At 34.8% G+C, this 22895-nt stretch overlaps 1 protein-coding gene across 1 annotated transcript in view; it reads left to right on the forward strand.

Moving 5' to 3' along the window:
- LRRTM4 (leucine rich repeat transmembrane neuronal 4) overlaps positions 1-22895 on the forward strand; it is an 857252-nt gene that overhangs the window by 250643 nt on the left and 583714 nt on the right. The window lies entirely within an intron of this gene.

Raw genomic sequence — 22895 nt, forward strand, 5'->3', positions numbered from 1 at the left:
AGCTTGATTCCCTGCATCACCATTGTCCTGTGATGCTGTAGAGAAAGCAAACTAAGTAATTAGATTAGAGAAGCTGGAGCTAAAGACTAGAAAATGACTATTATAATCAGACACTCAAGCAAGGGTAAGAATCTGGTTATACAAGGACAGCATAATTTTGTTAATCTCAGGCTTAAAATTTAGTATATTGCTGTATTCCTAAAATGGAAGGTCTGAACCTGTTAGCCCCAGGCCTCCTTCTTGGACAAAAAGATCTTAGTTGCAGAAGCACAACAGTAAGGAACACTAGGCAAAATAAAATATAAATCATTATGGCTGAAAAGAGGAAGTTTATGAAAAAATGGAAACATCCCATCAGAAAGTTTTTAATACCTTATGGGATCCAGGAGAACAAGCTGGAGAACCAGTTTTCAATTTCTGCACCCATATTGAATAGTGAGGATTGGTGGTTAATTGTCTGCTGAAGCCAGGTGGCTTGTTATCTAATTTTCTCAATGTTGGTCTCTACCTGGGAAGAAGTGTTAATGTATGTGCAACAAGTAGTATTGGCAACTGCACATACCCCTCCTTGTACTGTCAACAGATAATCTAGGGCCAGTTGGTTGTCAAGGACCACCTTGGTCAGTGAATCTAGAGACTTCTGTAAATTAGTGAGAGAGTTAGTGGTACTGTTAGCTATGGCAGTAAGAGTATGAGATAAGTTTCGATGGACATGTTGGTGGGTGGTTACTCCCCACCATAGTAACAAGGTGTACCGAAAGAAATAGGCGTCTCCATCTGAGATGCCACCATGTAAATATCGAGTTAATCGAGTGAATAGTTTTAATGAACTAGCCCAGTGCTTGGATTCATTTAAGGAGTGGATTGAGAAAGAGGTAATCAAGGTTCCCAGCATACACTGTATAGGCGTGGAGTTATTGCATAGGCAATTAGTGGCCTGTGGTTTTTTATCTACTTGGCATATGAAACGTATCCTGGTGAGGCACAATAGAATAACTCACCCAAGATTTTAAAGCCTAGCCATCCAATTCTATTGTTATGGAAATGTTCTCCAGCTACAAACCCAACACACTACATGCACGTCCATCCTGATATCTGCTTCTTCAGTGTGGATCCTTCTTCCATTGTGTAGCGAGTTAGAGTTTGAGCACAAATAGGTAACTGGAGTTCTGGCTTGGAGGGGGCCATTATAAAGCATTGGGGTGCTTTAGTACCAGTTCTTCCTCCTCCCAGCTTGACTTTGTAAGCAAGCAGGACCCTTTGGGGCCTTCCCAGGACAGGTCTTCCCCCATATATTCTGCTTATCTCCTCTCTGAAGTACCTAGATAATGGTATTTGATGCACATTTCCTGAGTTGGTTTGCAGATGTGACTCTCCCCCCAACAAATGGAAGATGTTAACTACTTCACAACCATGAGCACATAGCCCCAGGCCTCCTGGAGCCTGAGGACTAATAATGTTAACCCTTGTGACACCACCCTGCTCCCCCACCATCAGCCAATCAGAGAACTGTGCACAAGCAGATCACATACCCTGCGACCCTCCTCCTCACCTGGCTTTTAAAAGTGCTTTGCCAAAACCCTTCAGGGAGCTGGGGGCTTTTTAGGGCATGAGCCACCTCGTCTCCTTGCATGGCCTTGCAGTAAACCTTTCTCTACTCCAAACTCCCAACATTTCAGTTTGTTTGGCCTCACTGTGCTTTGGGCACATGAACTTGAGATAACAACTTCTCTTTCATTCTTACAGAAATTTAGGGCTTTGTTTTCTTTCTTTTTATGTATATTTTTGTTTGTTTTTGCAATTTGTGTTATCAATGCCAGAAGGCTCAGAATTTAAAATTAGGTTCTTTTTGTGATTTTACACTTATTGTTAGGTTTTGTTTTTATTTTATTTTTTTGAATTTGTGCATTCTACTGAGCTTTAGGATGAGCTTAACCCATATCTCAAATGCCAGAATACAGCATAATTTGATAGACACTGCTGCAGAAGATAATAGTTTGGACTTGCCAACTGAAAAAATTGCACAACCTAAAAGTTGAGAGTTATATTTTTTTGGCAGACTTTCTGAGGACTTAAGCCCAGAAGATAGCCTCTCAGATAACTCTGATGGACTGCTCTGAAGATGTAAGGGAGGAGCCAGGATATATACACGTTTTTGCAACAAAAACCAGGTAGTCAGAACATCAAAAGGCTACTGTTAACTAAAGAAAACCAGACATCTCAAGTTAATGAATTTAACACTTTTTATGCATGGGAAGATGCAAAAGTCTGGGCTCATTGAAATCATTCCTTTGATATGCACCATCCTCCACCTTTCCTACAGAACTTAAAGGTATTGTAATGTATATTCCTTGAGGAGGGGTGCTTTATCACTGAACTATTGTTCTTGACTACTCCTCCTTAGTTTCTGCATTCCCTCTCTTTGCTGACAAGCAAATGTTTGAATCTGCCCTTTGGAATTCAGGGAGGGTCAAGGAGGCTGAATGAAGCATATTTTCTAAAAACAAGAAACAGGGGCGGAGTGGTGGGGACGGACACAGAAAGGATTTGTACCCGGGAGGGTCCACAGGGTCCTGCTCCATTTTGAATTTATACTGCATATTATTAATAATAAAAGAAACATCCCCTTTAAAGTCAAATATTTCATTATAGGCTTTCATGCTTTTTAACCTTTTCCCAATACAGAAGCAAATAACATGACAAAATTGTATACATTTGTGTATGTGTAATAGAAGTGGCATATGTGTGTACATATATAATTGAATTATAAAATTTTAAAATAAATACAAATTATAAACATTATATCATATACAGAAAAAAGTCTATCTCTCATTTTTAATAAATGAAATCTGAAATTAAGATACTGGGTGCATAGATATAAGAAGAAGAAGCACAGCTAAGAAACAAAAAGTAACTAGTAATTCATGTATCAGAGAAAATTTCAGGTTGATCTCTAACCCTTTTATATTTTATTCTGTAGGATTTTAGTACTCAAACTAGACCTCAAAAATATATAAAAGCAGAATATGAATATAGCTACTATTTTAGAAACTATATGAAATGACAGTTTTTAATTTTACTATTTAAATGATTAAGAACATTAGAGCTTTCATCTCATCAGTTGCAGTTCACTGTTTGACATCTGACTTTTTTTTCTATTTCATTATTTTATAACCCGAAAAAAAAAATTCTTTGAAAAATGGGTCACATGTATTGAACTATTCTCCAAATATAGTTGTTTCTCATACCCTTAACCTGGGATAGGTAACTGCACCACAGAAAATTGCATTAAAATGATCCTTAATCGGCCTTAGGTTAACTGATTTGGGGAGGAGAGGAGAAAAGAGATTTTAAAGATTTATCAGCTGCAAAAGTTGAATAGTTATTTGAATACTAGTATTGACACATTTGCATACCATTTTGGGATATGTCTGCTCCCAATGCCTCAGGTGTGACTTAATGGAAACTATCAGGTTTAAGGTTTTGCAACAGGAGGCCCATCAGAAATATCTGAAAGCTATGGTAAATTGCAGTAGAGCAATTGCAAGGAGGTTACACACCATGCTGATGTGAGCTATTGTCTCTGCAACTTGTCATTGTTGAGTGACATGTCAGATGCTGCAGGATGCAAAAGGGCACAGAATTTGATTTCTGTTATTAAACTACAAAGGCCATACGTATTAAAATTCTTTTTAAAAAATTATAACTTTAATGTGGCAATTTCACTTAAAATAATTTATCTTATGTATATAGTTAGAAAATTACAGAATTGATGACAAAATGGAAAAAAAAACCTGAAACTAATTGCATATATATCCAAATATATGGGATTGAATAAACAAATTATTATGCATCCAGACAATGTATAATATGCAGCCTTTAAGGAGAAGTTATAGATGTAGACACATGGTCATAATGCCTAAGTGTAAGGAAAATACAGATTTCGAATGATGTGATCCATTTTGTACACACAAACATGCACATACTTTTATTTTGTCTTATCTAAATTTTCAGAATAAAATATATTGAATCAGTAGTAATGATTTTATAGATTTTTTTTAGAAGCTTGAAATGTTCAGGGTTGTTATTTTATTATGAGAACATAAAAGAGATAATTCTGGTTATACTATTTCAGCATATCACTTTGCACAACTTTCAGAAAACACAACATCAACCTTTTTTTACTTTATAATTTTAGGGTAGCATATGAAAAGGCCATCTTGCCAACTTTTAGTAGCATAACAAAGCAATGATTTTAAGAGTTCAGCAATAACGCATGGCTATGAAATGAAAATTTTAAAACATGCACAGACTGTTAAAACTATGTCTGTTGAATATTAAACACCTGAAATTGCTAGTGCCTAAAACACTTCATTTAGCATAATGTATATCAACTTTGGAACTATTTTCAGACACCAGCTTTTAATAAATGAAGTGCAAGGTTGAGAAGAAAGTTTACTACAAAATATTTTGTTTACAATGGAATATTACTCAGACATAAAAGGAAATGAAATTGAGTTATTTGTAGTGAGGTGGGTGGACCTAGAGTCTGTCATACAGAGTGAAGTAAGTCAGAAAGAGAAAAATAAATACCGTATACTAACACATATATATGGAATCTAAAAAAAAAAAAGGTTCTGAAGAACCTAGGGGCAGGACATGAATAAAGACGCAGACATAGAGAATGGACTTGAGGAAACGGAGAGGGGGAAGGGTAAGCTGGGATGAAGTGAGAGAGTGGCATGGACATATATACACTACCAAATATAAAATAGATAGCTATTGGGAAGCAGCCGCATAGCACAGGGGGATCAGCTTAGTGCTTTATGACCACCTAGAGTGGTGGGATAGGAAGGTTGAGAGAGAGATGCAAGAGGGAGGGGATATGGGGATATATGTATACATATAGCTGATTCACTTTGTTATACAGCAAACACTAACACAACAATGTATAGCAATTATACTCCAATAAAGATGTTTAAAAAAAATAATTTTGTTTTATAATCATTTATTTTAGGTATTACTCATATTGAATCTTTGTAAGACATGTGAAGTTAGAGAAAAGGTTTAAAATGGGGTTAATATTTGAACATTTTGATAATTTAAATTAAGCTCAAGCATGCTTTTAAACATGTTCCCAAGAATAACAATATTGTTTACAATTCAATTTTTTTGTAGTATGTATACAGGATTGGCATTTATAACATTAAAAAAATAAGAAATTTGACAAGAGGTAAACAAAATAACCTGATTCGTATGTAAGTCAATGAAGAAAACTAGACAATCTATGTTGTATTGGTGTTGAATTAACTAGTTCTGAGTTTCAAAACAATAATTAAATAATAATCTCAGGTAACTGAGTTTTATGTGTATCTTTTCAACCTTACTTTATATTGGTCCAATGTTCTCAGAGACTGATGTGCATTAACAATGTTCCTTCATTTCATATATATGCATGACATGATGTTCCTAATATGAAGAATTAATCCACAATGAATGAATAAAATGATTGGTTAATTTACACAGCATAATTATTGGTATATTACATAGGGATCTTAAAATATATTGTTTTAAAAAAATTTGGTATGCCATCCTAAGAAGATATGGAGTCAGAAAGGTGTTCATTTGCATTCTGGTCACACTATGTACTGTGTGATCTAGGATAGTAATTAATCACTCTGAGCCTAGTTTACATATATGTGAAATGGACACAATACTACTGTTACCAATCCAAGCTCAGTCTGCTCACCACACAACAGGCCAATAAATCAGGAGACGAGGTGTTGAGGCAAGGAACAGTGACTTTATTCAGAAAGCCGGGCATCAGAGAAGATGGTGGACTAATGTCCTAGAGTATCATCTTATCGGGGTTTGGATACTAGTTTCTTTTATAGAACAGAGAGGGGGAGGAGATGAGGAGGTAAAGTAAAAAGGCCATAAGTCTTGCAAAATAACTCCTGGTTTTGGACAGCTTTGGGGAGGGGATGTGTTAATTTCTTCTTTTCTGTAGCCATTCATGGGTGTGCAAGGTCAGGGTGTTTCCCTGTGAGCTGAACAAAGTCACTTTAGTTTAACATTCAGGCAGAGAGGCATGGTTCCCCGTGGCAGGCCATAAATGGTTATAACTATAGACAGAACAAAAGCAACGGAAAGCAAAGGTCAAGGTAAAAGAAACAGATCCAACATGGAGTCAGATTTTGTTCTTCCCTGTTACAATACCATTTCTTTGAAGGTTCTTTTAAAGAGTAAACGAGATAATGTCAGGTAAGCACTGATCATAATGCCTGATCACATACTAGTTGCCCAATACATGGTCGTTACTACATTAACACAATTATTGGTTGTTCTGGTACTAGTACACTTAGTCTGGTAACCATTGTAATAAACCGAGAGGCAAGAGCTATTCCCTTCTAGTTTTTCTGTCTGACTTCTAATTCATATTAACCCTCAAGTATTTTTTTTTCAGGTGCATCATTTGACTATTTTTTTTTCATTCATTTCAGATCATTTCTTGGATAAAATTAGTTCCACAAAAGTAGTTTAGATGATGACCACTTGCCACTTAATTCTACACTTCTTCTTCTGAGTTCAGGAACTTGGCATTCATTTCTCCTCAGGAGAACTCCTTTCACTCATTCAAGAAATTTTTGTTGAGTGTTTACCACGTGATCAGCACTGTGGAAAGAGGTGTTGAAGTTAGAGTGGTGTGGGATTCAGGACACTAATGTGTGTGATAAAATCTGTGCCACAGTCAGACTCTGCTAGGGTCCCACCGTGACAGTGGACATGCTTGTTCTAATTAATCACTTTCCCTATCAAAATAAGTATATAGAAGCCTTTGTCTTCTTGGAAATATTAACTACAACTCCCCTCTCTACTAAAATTTGCTGGTTGCAGTTAAATCTACTTTCAAATACCTACCAATAAACTTGTGACAATTACACTTTTTCCTGATGAAGAATGAAAGACATGGTAGTTTTGAGCAGGTGATTAAAACTTTCAGCTTTATATTTTAGAAAAATTTACCTGGGGCAGGTAAAGTAAAGAAGGGGCAGGATAGATATATAGAATTGCAATCATCCAGGAAAACAAAAAACTCTTAGGGCTTTGCCAACTGAAAAAAAACCATTACAACCTAAAAGATGGGAGTTATGTATCGTTTGGGGAACTTACTGAAGACTACAGCCCAGGCAACAGCCTCTCAGATAGCTCTGAGGAACTGTTCTGGAAATGTAAGGAAGGAGACAGGATATGTAGGAGTTTTGTTGAAAAAAAAAAAAAAAGGAAAAATGGTGGTTGAACATCAGAAGATTACTGCTAATCACACACACATAAAATAACAACAACAAACAAACAAACAAACAACACATCTCTCATCTTCAAGGAATTCATGGAAAAGACTCTGACAAGTACAGGTTTCTGGTAACTGACTATACTGCTGAACTGAATGAATAAGCATTTTCAGAACTCTAATGGAAAACTGATGAATTCATAAAAGTGCTAACGAAAGATCAAGATGGAAAAAAAAAATTAATTACATGGGACTGAGTGAACTGATGAGGATGATTATAATTTTTGTGACTTTCTGTTTGAATAAAAAAAAAACACGTCTCAAGTTAATGATTTTAGTGCTTTTCTTTGTATGGGAAGTTGCAAGAATGTGGACTCATTGAAATTATTCCTTTGATCTGCATTTTAACTATCTAGGGTTGATATCCTGTTTTTCTCCATCCTGAATTCCCCTCAGGGCACACATCAGGGTGGCTGCAGTGTCTGAGGGCTTGAAAGTAGACAGTATTTGTTTTTTATCAAAAAGGCAGGAAACATTCTTTGTTTACCAAAATGGCAGGCAACATTTTTTTTTTGGCCATGGCCTGAACAGTGACAGAGTCTAGCATATATACCCTAACCTACTCAGAACCTAGACACTTCAGCCTGCTGATCTGAGTTGTTTCCTCATTTTATCATCCCACCCCTTCCATGCATAGTGGTTTCAATCAAAAGCTAGATTATATTAAGACAGATTGTCTTACATTATCTAACATTATCTCTACACAAAGTGGCTCTGTCTCCTCCCTCCCCTAATACTGTCTGGTAGTAATTTCCTCAAATTCATTCCTCAGACCCAGGAAAGGGTGTGTGTATAAACATTTCACTCAAAACTGCTGCAGAAATCTCACTGAAGGTGTTGTAGTAGTTTATAGCACCTCCATCTACTATTGCCAACATAAGTCCCCTCTACTACTGTAAGAATTTCCATGGGATTTTACAAATTAGAGTAAGAGTGAGCAAATATTTATTGAAAACACCTCCCTTCTCCCATAAAATAGGGACTGTGTTAAATAACATTATTTACATGTTTTATTTAATCCTCACAACAACACTGATAGGCATATTCTGACTTCAAACTCCATGATTTCTTTTTGCATTCTATCACAGCTGCCTTAGAGGAAATCTTGAATCCCACTATTAATGCTATTGAGAGCCATTTGCAAAAAAGTCAACATGTTCAGTGATTAAAAATAAACATATATTTAATATAACAAAACTTTAAATTTTAAAATGAAGGGCAGATTTATCTACTATTTCTTAAAATAATAAGAGCTAGAAATGATCTCATGGATGCCACTTTGAAGCAAGACTGAATAGTATTGTGACACAATTCTTTATTTTTATATTAGATTTATATTTTACTACTTTAAATTTGGAACTCATTTTTTATTATTTCTGTTGAAAATTTTACTGCCCTGATGTGAGTTTGCAGTGATGACTAGAAGAGTATGTCTTTATTTCTCCCTACTCCTCTATTGCTCCTCTGATGCATGGAAAATGAGCCCATTTCTGCTTAGCTCTCTTTTTCCACCTAGATGACTTAGAAACTATGTCTAAAATAGTTTTTAAATGATTTCACCTGTTCTCATTTCTGGTGAGTCTTCCATAGCTTTCATTTTTTGAGGTGTTGCTAGGCAATGTCTAAACTATCCTTTATTTCTTGTGATTCCTTAGCTTCTCTATGTTACAGAATAAGTTTTGAGTAGAGGTCACAGACACACAATATGCCATTTCTACCCTGTGTTTGAATCTCTCTTGGCCCAAGAATAACCAAGCTTAATATGAAGGGAATATAGGATACTACTTATTTTAAGTTTTATTAGCAAAAATTCTGCCTAACAGTTCAAACATAGGGAGAAATATAATTACATGAGTATATTGTCAGCAGCCTCCTGCACTCCTATGTGTCTCATGGGGCAAAATAAAAATGACAGCAATTATAGTTCAAATCTCAGAGGGACACTAATGTAATAGTTTTAGCAATAGCTTTCTTATTTATTTATTTTTATTTGTTTATTTATTTATGGCTGTGTTGGGTCTTCGTTTCTGTGCGAGGGCTTCCTCCAGTTGCGGCAAGTGGGGGCCACTCTTCATCGTGGTGCGCGGGCCCACTCTTTATCGCGGTGTGCGGGCCTCTCACTATTGCTGCCTCTCTTGTTGCGGAGCACAGGCTCCAGATGTGCAGGCTCAGTAATCTTATTTTTTATAAAGTTGTGTTAATAACTGCGGTAATTAGTGCAATATTACATTTTGTTAGCAGTAATTACCACTTAATATAATCTATGTGACATAATGACATAAAAAAACTTCCTGAGACATATACTATTTCAGGGTAAAACCTCATGAAATATCATTCTTATTTATTGAATATTTTCTGATAATATTTTATCTGGTAGTATCTACTTAAATTTTTAGCAATAATTTATTTCTTTAGCTATGGCATTATATTTTTCAAATTTAATTACTTTATTGTATAAACTTAAAATTAGAAATTATCAACATTCAATGGTTATATGATTTCAGAGCATAAAAATTATCCATTTTCTTACAAACCTGTTTAAATACATAAAGTTAAACAGAAAAGCAATCATAAAAATTTCATGAAGTGTTTATTTCAGAGTATATTAAAAATGTGTAGTGTGATTTTTTATAAAGATTTATATCTTTTCTGTTAATCCTAGACAAACCACAGAGTTCAATTAACTTTAAAAGAGACATGGCCTTGTATGTATGGCCCTGTATCCTGTTAAAAAAAAAAAAAAAGAAAAGAAAAGTCTATCTCTTTAGAGACGTTTAAAGTGTTTTTCAATTTACTGCAACTGGAATTTTAGTATGATTTACACCTTTCTTTTAATTTAGTATGTATTACTATTTTTAAATGTGAAGGCATAGAAAACCCAGGATATCACAGAATGCCAGTTGTTATCCTAATCAGATAGATAAGGATAATTGATAAACACAAAATGAACATACAAATGTGCACATTAAATATATCTCTCAAATCCTCATATCAGAAGTAGTAGTTAATTGATAAATGACACACATGCATGTTGTATTTGATTTACAGATAGCAACAGTAGCTACCAGTTATTGAGCACTTGATGTCAAAAGCTCAGCCTCTCTGTACCACCAGTGCCAAATTGAATCTTGGAGACAGAGTTTTGGGTGACGTAGAAAAGGATAGCTTTATTGCTTTGCCAGGCAAATGGGGACAGAATGGGCTCCTGCACTGAAAAGCTACATGTCCCAACCAGGGAGGATTTGATGAGGAGTTTTATAGCAACAGTTCAAGGGTGGAAGTTGCTGACAAGATTAGGGTATGTGCAGGGTCTCAGGTGGTTGGTCTCCTAATCTTGGTGAGCTTCTCTGGTCCCTTTAATCTTGCCTCAGATGGTTTCTTGGCTGCTCCTCCCATGATTAGCAACTGTTTGAATCTGCCCTTTGGAACTCAGGGAAGGTCATGGAGGCTGGAGTCTTGCCTACAGAAACAGGGGACATAAAATGCTTCCGTGCCCAGTAGCCCCACAATGTCCTCCTCGGTTTCACACTTCCTTTGTGCTAGACACTGTATTAAATGGTATGCATAGTTATTATAGTTTATTCTTCACTCCAACTTTATGCGTTGTTTATTATAAAATCTATATTACAGTTGAAGAATTGAGCCACATATTAGGTAAACTAGCCCACAGTTGCCCATCTAATCTTTGTTAGAACTCATCCATAATCATAGGTTGTAATGCTGAATTGTCTTAACACTTAACTATTTTGTCCTCTGACTTTTATGTAAAAATACTTTAAGAATCTCACGAAAGTTTAAAATATCTCTATTTTTCACTTAAACGGTATCACCAAAAGATTAGCACAAGTCTTCCAGCTATGATGACAGTTCTGATTAAATAAGATGACTTGTGAATAATCATTTCTACAAATTAGACATAAAATATCCCCACATTTTCTAGAAGACATCACTTTTATGTACTCTATTAGAATTCACGGGCCTCAAACAAACTTTAAAAAAACTCATTATCACTTCATATCCTCACACTTGGTGACAATGTGTTGTTATGTCTCCATATGTCTGTCAACATGTTTTCTTTGAAAGGTTAAAGTGTTTCTTTTCAATAAGGTATAATGGATTAACTTCTCCTTTTCAATAAGGTATAATGGATTAACTTCTCTACATTTCTTATCCACCTTTTAGAGACTCAGTGTATCTCACAATGGATAATGTAGCAGTTTTACTTAGGCTTTTATTTTTCTTGCACTCGATTTTAGAAATAGATGGCTAAAAGTAGCAAATATTCTGCTTCCACATGAAAAGGAAACAATGTTCCAGTTCCTCTAGTCATGAGACTGAATTTTGAAGAGTCTATTTCTTAGTTCAGGAATCTTCTTGAATTCCTCTAAAGTTGAAATTCATTATATTTCACCACTCATAATGTGGTAATGAAGAAAACATAATTGTGAGATATATATGTATCAGTTATATATCCTGTGAGATATGTATATTGTGACAAGTCGGAAGAACTATTGTGCATTTCTCTTCCTTCTCAAGAAAGCCTATCTGCATTATTGCAAACAACCATGTAGAGTGTCACATTAAAAATTTAATGGTTATTACTATCTTTGTTTTCTTAATTTGCACTTCAGCCAGATTGTAAATTTCTATTTCATTAAAAGGAGAATATTTTTATACATTGTATGAACATTTATGTATAATGTTTTATATAAACCTTTTTATTCATCATCTTCTATACATTTTAGAAACCATGTTAGGTGCTTCTCATAGACTTTAATCATTAACAAGTATTTATCACTATTAAGTTAGAGTTATGATTAGTAGTAAGGCAAGATAATTTAATGTGCCAACAAAATTCCATTTTTTGGTTGGAAAATGAATACAATAATGGCATTGTTTTTATTCAAGGTATTTTTCCTCTGGAATGGTAGCAGCAGGACACTTTCTGATGAATGCAAGATTAATTAATCAATTGTAAACTTCATGACATTAAATTGTAGACAGGATTGGTTAACACATACTTAGTGCATTATTTTGGTTCATCAACTATCATAGTGGTTTTCAACTCTGGCTTTGCATAAAAAGCACCTCTAGAATTTTCAGAAAATACCTGTTCTTGGATTACAACATTTGAGATATTAACTCTGGAGTGAGATCTGGGAATTGATTTTAAAATTTCCTCTAGTGGTTCTCATATGAAATAATTTTTATAATCACTTGTCTATCTTAATTAGATTGTCTTTATTTGAGAATAGATCCACAGAGGACACAAGGTGATACTACTCCTGGTAACTGATTAATCCACTTGTTTATTGATCTTGGATTATTGAAAGGCAGCATTTACTCTCTTCTTATGAGTTTCTTACAGATCACATGCTCATTCATCATACTTAATGCCCAAGTGTTCTGTGTAGAATTAGAAATATAAATCATATCACTTGATTTGGAGAATGATGAAAGATTTTTTTCAAAGAAGAAGAAGAAGAGGAGGAAGCAGCTCATTTTCTTTCTAAGTGGGTAAGCCTTTGACCACATGATGTTGTGTCAGTCCTAAAGTAGCATTGTAATCAGAAGGTATTGTTAATTTAGAGAACATAAAATTGATGAACTAAGAGCAGGGGGATCACCACGGGGGAAAACTTCTCTCATTACATTATTTTTTTTTTTTTAAGGTCTATTTTCTTGACTCTGTTATTAAGGCAAAAAAATCTGAGAATTCTGGTATGGCTGCCTTCAGGGACAGCACCTAGGGGTTTCTGAAAAAGACTATAACCAAGCTTGGTAGGAGAAGTACCCCTAGGTATAACTAGACCAAAGAACAAACCAGGCTTACTTAATCTCTGGGTCCCAAAGTGTAAACAAAGAGAAGTAAACACTAATTATTTCATGCCTGAGGAGAGTCCCTAAGATCAACCTACTGAAGTATGTTTGTAGTTTTCCCTCTCCCCTATCTCTCACTGTATAGATAGTGCCCCTAGAGAGAAGGTACTAACCTCATCAGGTATACAGTAAAATGGGGTGACTATGGAATAACTAGAATGCTCTCAGTGAGTCAAATAATCATTCTCATTACATCTTAGCCAACTTTTTTTTTTTTTTAAGCCAGCATTTTATTTACTTATTTATTTTTGGCTGTGTTGGGTCTTTGTTTCTGTGCGAAGGCTTTCTCTAGTTGCGGCAAGTGGGGCCACTCTTCATCGTGGTGCACGGGCCTTTCACCATCGCGGCCTCTCTTGTTGCGGGGCACAGACTCCAAATGTGCAGGCTCAGTAGTTGTGTCTCACGGGCCCAGTTGCTCCGTGGCATATAGGATCTTCCCAGACCAGGGCGCGAACCCGCGTCCCCTGCATTGGCAGGCAGACTCTCAACCACTGCGCCACCAGGGAAGACATAAATAGGTCAGACAATCTATTCTTTTTATTTACGATGATGTAAAACTCATATAACAGAGACATTTTTAAAATAGTGAAAGATAGAAAAGAGTTTCTGCAACCCCCTTAAGGCAGCTAAAATGTTTGAAGAAAATCTCCAGATAGATGCAAAAGAAATATGTGGAAAAAAAACAAAACCAAAAAAACAAGATTTACTAATAATGGAATGCCAAAATACTAGCGAAATCTATATTCATTACCTGATGGAGCTGTGATGAGGACTTGGGGGCAGAGAACTCTCTCTTCTGTGTTGATTCCAGGTCTCACCTAATGAAACAGGAACAGACCTGGAACAGACTCTTCCCTCACAGCACTCAGAAGGATCCAACTCTGCCAACACCTTGATCTTGGACTTCTAGCATCCAGAACTCTTAGAAAATAAATTTCTGTGATTTAAGTCACCTAATCTGTGGTACTAGCTATGGCAGCCCTAGCAAATTAATCCAATATGGTCAGGTCAAATAATTGAATACATTAATATATCAATATTATTGGAAGTGTAATTTGCCTGAACCTGCTAACATGGACTGGAAAGTACTGATCAAAATACAATCTCCTAACTAACTCCTTTTTAAAAATGTAGACTTTAAAGTTTAAGTAAAATATATACCTTAGTACGAAAAATTATAAGTAGCAGAAAGTTTTCTGATTAAAAAAGATAAGCTCTTTTTTTTAGGGAATTTTTTTTTTTTTAAGGGAAAAACAATTGCTAAGAAATAAGCTACTTCTGTATCTAATGTAATATAAGAGGATACTGCAGCTATGTTCTTAAAATAATATGTAAAATAAATCACACTTGCTTTAAATTAAACACTTAAAAAAGGATGATGATATCTTCAATGCTAGAAATACTTGATTAAATTTGTAACAAGTGACAGCAATATAAGTACAGCACTATGGCTAGAAATTCTAGTATTATTACAAATATATAAAGTTGACAGTACCCTAGAAATAAGATGATTTTGATCACCTGGAATCATTTTAAGTTTATAAATTTTTCATGATGATTAAATAAGTGTACTTTAATTACATTGAAATGTTACTTAAATGGAACACACGGATGAAATATACAAAATAATTGTATATAGTGAATGTCTGTTTTGATTTTTCCAGTTTTAAAATATAGACGATGTTAAAATATAAATCCTGTGTGCATTTATATAATCCATTTATAATCCACTGCAACTGAGCTCAATTCTTTTCTAGTGTCATTTCGAGTTCCCTGTTGCCATAGTTGCTGCTAAGAAAATGCATTTTTCTAAAAGATTTATAAATAATGATTGCAATGTTTTTAGCTCTTTGTAGTGAAATACCATATCCAATGCCTCTGAGAAGAATATAAATTTAAGCACTAGGGAGCCATTCAGGTCACACTTGAGTCTTGTTACAAGTAGGGCAAGAAAAGTGTCTCACTGGTATCCATTAATGTTTACTCTCCTGCCCACTCAAAAGATAAATTCCATGTAGTTAGGTTCCGAAGACATATACAAGACTGTCTTTAAGCTTTATATTTGCTTATATTACTCTAATATCTTGTGGAACAGAAAAAGGTTGCATTTTTTAACCCCTCTCTTTTCTAACATTGCTTACTCTCATCATTCTTCTAAATACTAAATTAAAATATTTAGTTTATATGAACATGTTTTGCCAAATGCATGCCTTCTTAATATCTCTGAAAATTAGGTAAATTCTAATTTTTATTGTGACAAGGAATCAAAGTTATCTATATTTGATAAACTGATTTTAATTATGGCTCTTGATATGAGATGAAAATCAATATTTAAAAGTCATTTCCTTCTCTTCAGATCAGCCACTATTTACTAATTGGATAATTGTTTAAGTTATTCCACATACAGTGCATGCTACCTGAAATAAAAAAAATGTACCAAAAAAACAAAACCCAGAAAACAGAGAATGAGGATAAAATAACATAAATATCTACCATCCAGGAATAAGGAAAAATTGAATATTTCTGATACACACACACATAAATACACAGGTCTGATATACATGTCGGTGGTATATACACATGTATTACTTGGCTAGTCTAGATTATGATGCAGTAACAAAACCAAATTTCTATGGGTTGAAAAAACAAAGGTTTGTTTCTTCCTCACGCTTATGCTCAACACTATTCAATGGAAGGGTTTGCTTTCCTTAGTCACTCAGGGACCCTAAGATGGCAGAAGTTCCACCATCTTATGACATCTCTATCTCATCATGAGGTTTCAGGGTTTACCATGGCAGGGGAGGAGAGGGCTAGTGCTGCAGGCTCCCACACCAGCAATTAAATGCTTTGGCAATAGTACATTACCCACAGTTAGTCACATGACCTTGATTAATTGCAGATGATGGAGAAGTATATTCCTCCCATATGTCCAAATAGAGGGAAATGTCTATTGATAAGCATTGGAAAGATTAACCACAATGTTCTGCACAACTCTTCATTCTCTTCTTCCTTCTTATTCTTTCTTTTTTATGCTTTATATATATCCTAGTCAATAGAGAATGTCAATAATAATGTTACCATTTTTATGTTAATAAATAAATACCTATATCATCATTTTAGTGGTTCCCTGATTTTCCATTATATGGATTTATGAAAAAATGTTCCATTTTATCCACTCACCCCCTTCCCTGTTTTTTCTTTTAATCAGTTAACTATGGGTCACAGTGCTTGGCACATAATGTGTCTAATGAATCATATGGTTTAAAATTCTCCTTCCAGTCTTGTATATTTTTCATATGGCACACCCTAAGTTCTCAACAAATGTTAGCTCTTATTACTTTTGGTGATAATCACCACTTTTTCTCATTTGAATTCCATTTTTAGTATATACTGTGAAAATTCCTCAATTTCTTATTTGACATTTTTCCTCCTGATTTTACATTTTAGTTTTACTTCCCCAAAGTGTCATATTTTCCTATAGATTTCCATGATAATTTGAAAAGGAAAGGAATTAAGTACACAAGTTCATAGTGTCTTGATACAAAAATAAAAATTTTCCTCTTGACAAAATGTGGTATATTTTAAAAGCATACTGGACTTAAAGGCATGTGATCTGGATTTAGTTTCCAATTCTGCTAATAACTAGGGATATGTTTTAAAGAAATAATCTATTAGAGTTGAATTTTTATTTAACCATTAAAATAAATGGGTGAGTAACAAAAATGGCTAAGACTTATTAAATAGAAAAATATAGACCACATGCTAAAATATAATGGTCCCTCAATACAGGTTTGTTCGTTTATTTTCTTCTTTTCCCAAAACTTTCTCTTATCTGAAATTCTGAAGCACACAGAAACTCTGCTAAATATTTATATGTGAATAGTGTTATACAGCTTTTAAGTTTTTGATCTTTACTGGCAATCACTTAAGTTGATATCATTGGAAGTAAATAAGACACAGTTATGTAAATACAAAGGAAATTTTAATTTTATCACTTCTTACATTTTGAAGTTTATTTTTTCTTTTAAATAAACTTTATTTTTAGAACAGTTTTAGATTTACAGAAAAGTTAAGAAGATAGTACTGAGAGTTCCCATATACCCTGCACCCAGTTTCCTCTATTGTTAACTTCTTATATTAGTATGGTACATTGGTTACAATTAATAGATCAATATTGATACATTAGTATTAACTAAATTCGTACTTTATTTAGATTTCCTTAGTTTTCACTTAATGTCCTTTTTCTGTTCCAGGATCCCATCCAAGGTAGCACATTACATTTAGTCATCATGTCTTATTCAGCTCCTCTCATATCTGCTTTACAAAACAAAATCAAAGCTCCTCCATGGCTCCTGGTAAATTAGTTTCTTCTGCTTCCAATCTTTGCTTCCTGGACCCATGCACAACAGAAAGTTTAATTTTTAAGGCATACTTCTTGATGCTGTTCTTCGTAAGATTAGAAAATTATAAGAATAATATTCTAACACTCAAAAATCCAGAGCACTAATGTAGGTGCTACATACATATTTTACCAAGTTTATATAACAATCCAATGAGGTAATGTGTACGGAGTCTGCAGAAGCCGCAATTATTTATTTATTTATTTATTATTTTTTTGATAGAAGCAGGCATGCTCCCTTGCTGTTTTGGTACTCCAAGTTTCTTTGGTGACTCAAGTTTAACCAAAGCAATGTAAGAGAAAAATATTAGGTAAGGCTTCCAGGAAAGTTTATATAATACACAAACCCTCTTGGCACCTCACTTTGCCCTTTGTCATTTGCCCTACCCCATGATTTTTATGTGGAATATCAAAACTCATTTTGATTAATAGAAGGACAGAAGCTATCTTAGTATCTTGTGGATGAAAGTCCAAAGCTAAATTGGAATAAGAAGACAGAAGGAACAATGACCCTTTTTGAAATTTTTGCAGCTTGTACAAGCCCCAAACAGCCTAACTCCAGAATTTTTGTGTTAAAAAAATAATCTTCTCATTTATGCCAGCACTAGTCAATTATGAGACTGTTGCCATTAACTAAAATCCTAGTTGACATTCTAGATTAAATCTTGAGCATAATGCCTGGTACAGGTACTCTGATATTTTTATTAGATACTGTTATGAAGACATCTACCAGTTCAGAAAATTAAAGCTACCAAACAAAATATAAACACCCAGAATATATTAAAATTTAGTTTTCCTTAATAACACATATTTACATTAAATATTTTTGCACATAATGAAAAAAGTGGGTCATCAGCCATTTCCGCCTATATTTCACAGAAAGAGAAAAGCTGCTATCTCCAGGAGAATAGTAGCTCACAGGCCAAAATACAAGATAATGGAAGAAGAGAAGTACTTCAAAAGAAAAACAGAAACTGAACAATACATATCAACTAAGAATAATTATTGAAGCAGTGAACGAATAATTTAAAATAAGCATAATAAGTATATTTAACAAGAAGAAGGAAAGTATTACCATGTTAGATGTGAATGAAATGAAGAACACAATGGGAGAGATAAAATGTGGGATGGAAACAGTAAAAAATGAATTTGTGAGTTGAATTGGGGTAAATTGCACAGATGTTGAGAGTAAAGTGATATAGAAAACAAAAGCAAATTTAAGGAATATAGAGAAAAAGCATAAATATCCCAATTATATGGATATCTTAAAGAGAAAAAGTAGAAAGGAGGAACTACTGCAGTAATAATGGAGTAAAAATTTCCCAGATTCAAATAAATTTGATAGACCTTAGACTAAATGGTTCATAGAGTCCCTGCTAGGTGAGAGAAGGAAAAACTTAACCTAAATACATAGTAAAACTTTAATACACTGATTACAAATAGACAATTCTTAACCTTATTTTTAACCATACAAAGATATTACAATATAATTAACTATACTCCTCACCCCCTGCCCCAGCAACCACTTGTTTGTTCTTATATATGAATCTGTTTCATTTTGTTATGCTTGTTCATTCGTTATTTTTAGATTCCACACTATTGAGTATGGCACTGTCCCTACCTTATTCACTAGAACAGAATGTGAAGCTCCCTATGGGCTATGAGAACAGAAAAGGGGCATATAGCCCAGCAATAATGCACTTCCACATGAAGTGTGTCTTAAACTGAGATAGAAAGATTCCCGAGCTGACTGTTCACTAGGAACTCAGGGCTCATAGATGTTTCAGGAAGCAGATGCAGCATGGAAGAACACAAATTCCAAGAACTTTAAGTAACTGAGTGTGGCTGCAGCATTTAAAAAATCCTGAAGCTGTAGGGAAGGCAAGAAGAAAAGGAAGCTAGAATTATAGGTAGGGCCATATTGTGAAGGGACTTAGATGGTAATACTAGAGTTTGGACTTTGAAAGTTACGGGACAGCATTGGAGATGAATTCAAACATGCGAGGAAAATTGTCAAGTACATGTTAACCTCTCTTGAATAAATACTATATGACAACTGGGAAAGATATTGCCTAGTAGTTACTGCTACTGATGATATTAGCATCCATATTTGTGTAGACTAGGATTTTTATGTTCCACCATGTCTAATGAATCACACAGACTCTCCTTCCAGTCTTTTATATGTTTTCATTAATTTTCACCCTGTTTTAGTTCACAAAACATTTAAGGATGCTTACAAGTCATTAAAAAATTAACAGAGCAGGCTTCCCTGGTGGCGCAGTGGTTGAGAATCTGCCTGCCAATGCAGGGGACATGGGTTCGAGCCCTGGTCTGGGAAGATCCCACATGCCACGGAGCAACTAGGCCCGTGAGCCACAACTACTGAGCCTGCACGTCTGGAGCCTGTGCTCTGCAACAAGAGAGGCCGCGACAGTGAGAGGCACGCGCACCGCGATGAAGAGTGGCCCCCGCTCGCCGCAACTAGAGAAAGCCCTCGCACAGAAATGAAGACCCAACACAGCCAAAAATAGATAAATAAATAAATACATAAATAATTTTTTAAAAAAATTAACAGAGCAAAGTCAACTGATGAAGAAGCAAAACCCTTCTTAATATTACAAAGAGATAATAGTTCCTTCTGGATATCTTTCATGAGTTTTCCCTGATGGATTAAGAGCCAAATTAACTGGGAGCAAGTGGCCAAGAAAAAGAATGAAGGAACACTATTTTGAGAAATATGAAAAATGGCAGAAGAGATGAATAATGTGTGGTTTTTCTTATTAAAGAAAGATTCACCTCAGAGATTTTAAACATTGAGATGTTACTATTTCAAACAGAAATGAATAGACAAAAATCTTATCACATACTCATTGATTATGAAATTCAATTAACATGCCTACTTTAGAGACAGAAATAGGCCTGAGTACAAGCCCCAGAGTCTAAGTTTTCAGTATTAACCCAGGTTGGCCTCCAAAGACCAACTCCTAAAAATACAAACATATCTTCATGATTTTGTATGTGTCATTATTGGCATGAGATAAAATAATAGTGTCTTTGTCAACTGTGCATTAGGAAGCCCATGGTTAATATAAATGTTAATCAGGGTTATGATAGTAACTCCAGGGATGATGGTAATTGTGTAGCATATAATGCAAGCATGATGTCTCAATTCATGTGTAAATATGTAGTTAATGAAGGATACAATCACTTAAGAAACCATTTTCATACTCACAGTTTTGAAATTTTGGGGCTATAAAACCATTAACTTTCAAATTTTCCTTTTGAAAATAGAAACACCCATTTTATATTGAAGCCTAAATTAAGACATGTTATTGTGACAAGGGGAAAAAAAAGAACTGAATTAAGAAAGAAAGTAAAAAAAAAATATGCATAATGCTATCACTGTGCACCCCTTCCACAACATGTTGGTGATTCCAGGCAATGTCTAGTTCATGCATAGAGTATTGGTTTTAATAAAAGAATACAACTATACATACAAAATTGTATATTAAAAACAAAAAAAACCCTCTAACACTATATTATAAAAAGTATTTGACTATCAGAAAACAACTATTCATTTTCAAAATACTTTAAATGGCAAACAATTTTCCATTATATGGGTGAACACTAAACTAATCAATTGTCTCCTTACTGTTTTTATTTCCGAATGTTTAGTGATAAGTGATATGCTAGTAATGCCTTGCAACATTATTTTTGTGGCTCCATCCCATCTGGCTTCTTTTGAGCTATCACTGGGCAGAAATATGACACAAGTACACCTAGCTGGAAGAATGTGTAGGAAAGTGGGAAACATGATAGTCAAGATGAATTTGAAACAATTATAGTACAAAAATCTAAAATCTATATAGATACTATTTCATTTTTTTTTCTAAACATTAATGTTTGCAGTGTACAACTTTGAGATAGAAAAATTTTTATTCCTTTGTATTTATTTTTTCCCTGCCTATGTGCTTTATAACTCAAAGACATTGCAATGGTGTTACCAAACTCAGGTTCAGCTGCTTGCCACTCAAAAGCCAATACTCAAGAGGCAAGTGTTGGTAGAAAGTTGCTTTAATCAAAAGCTGTCAATATGGGGAGAAGATGGACTCATGTCCCAAAACCAACCCCAAAGATTCTGCTGAGCCTTGACAGTTTTTATAGGAAAAAATTGGGAAAGAATCTTAGTGAATCATCAAGGCAGGAGGTCAAGATCTGTGTCATTTTCCATTGCATGCAGGCTGGCTGACCCCTCGTTATCTTCCTTCAGATATTATCTTGTCTCATGGTCTGCCTGCAGGATTGCTAAGGGGGCTCCTGGTAGTAGAGAGCTAGTTAGTCTTTAGCTACTTAATTCTTTATTCCTACTTCTTTCAATCTAGGAAGAGAATCAAAAGGTAGGGCAAGGCATTGTGTGCATTTAGTACAGCATAAATCAGGAGTTAGGTTAAAGGTTACCTAGTGATTTCATTTGTATAATTAAGGTTTAAGGGAGATAGAAATAAGCAAACAGGAATGGGACAAAAGAGCTGATTACAAATCCCCACTTGTCCAACATCATTCTGTTTCTATGGGATTGGGGCAAAGGTCCGTCTTCTGTAACTTCATGCTGACATAGGGTTCTATATTTTCAGAGTGGAAGATGCCAACATGGGTCTGTAGCGTATCTTTGATGACAATTTTAGTTGCCCACTTACGTACATTGGCAGAGCAAGCTACAATTAATTTGATGCCCACAAATATACAGATTATTATGAAAAATAGTGTTAATCCCATTCTCTTGAGTCCAGTTCTAGGAACTGTGCTAGCCATAGACTCAGTACTGCTCAAGGTGGAGCAGCTTATGTCATGGCTGGAGTCTGGTCATCATGCAGTTAGCTTTTTCCCTCTAGTGGCAGTTACAGTATCTGTAAAACAACTCAGAAATGTGCATCAGACACTGAAAGATTCTTTGACTCTATTGTCCTAATCATTAACTGCCTAAGCCTGCTCTTTTGTGACTCAGAGAGGCTTGGGAAACTTCAGCTTTTCTACAAACAAAAGGCAGGAGATGTGGAGGGGCCTTCGCACTTAGGGGGGTCCCCTGCAGTGTTCTGCTCAGTTTCAATGGTATGTTGATATATTAGACAAACTATCCTGGAGAATAATGGGTTTTTAAAACTAGTATATGTATAATATTTTTCATAATTTATAAATATTATTTTCTAATACAGCATTGCTTTTTTACTTCTGTTCCTTTTATTTTTCATCTTTTCCTTTGGAAAC

Source organism: Balaenoptera musculus, chromosome 13, assembly GCF_009873245.2.
Source record: "Balaenoptera musculus isolate JJ_BM4_2016_0621 chromosome 13, mBalMus1.pri.v3, whole genome shotgun sequence".
Lineage (NCBI taxonomy): Eukaryota > Metazoa > Chordata > Mammalia > Artiodactyla > Balaenopteridae > Balaenoptera > Balaenoptera musculus.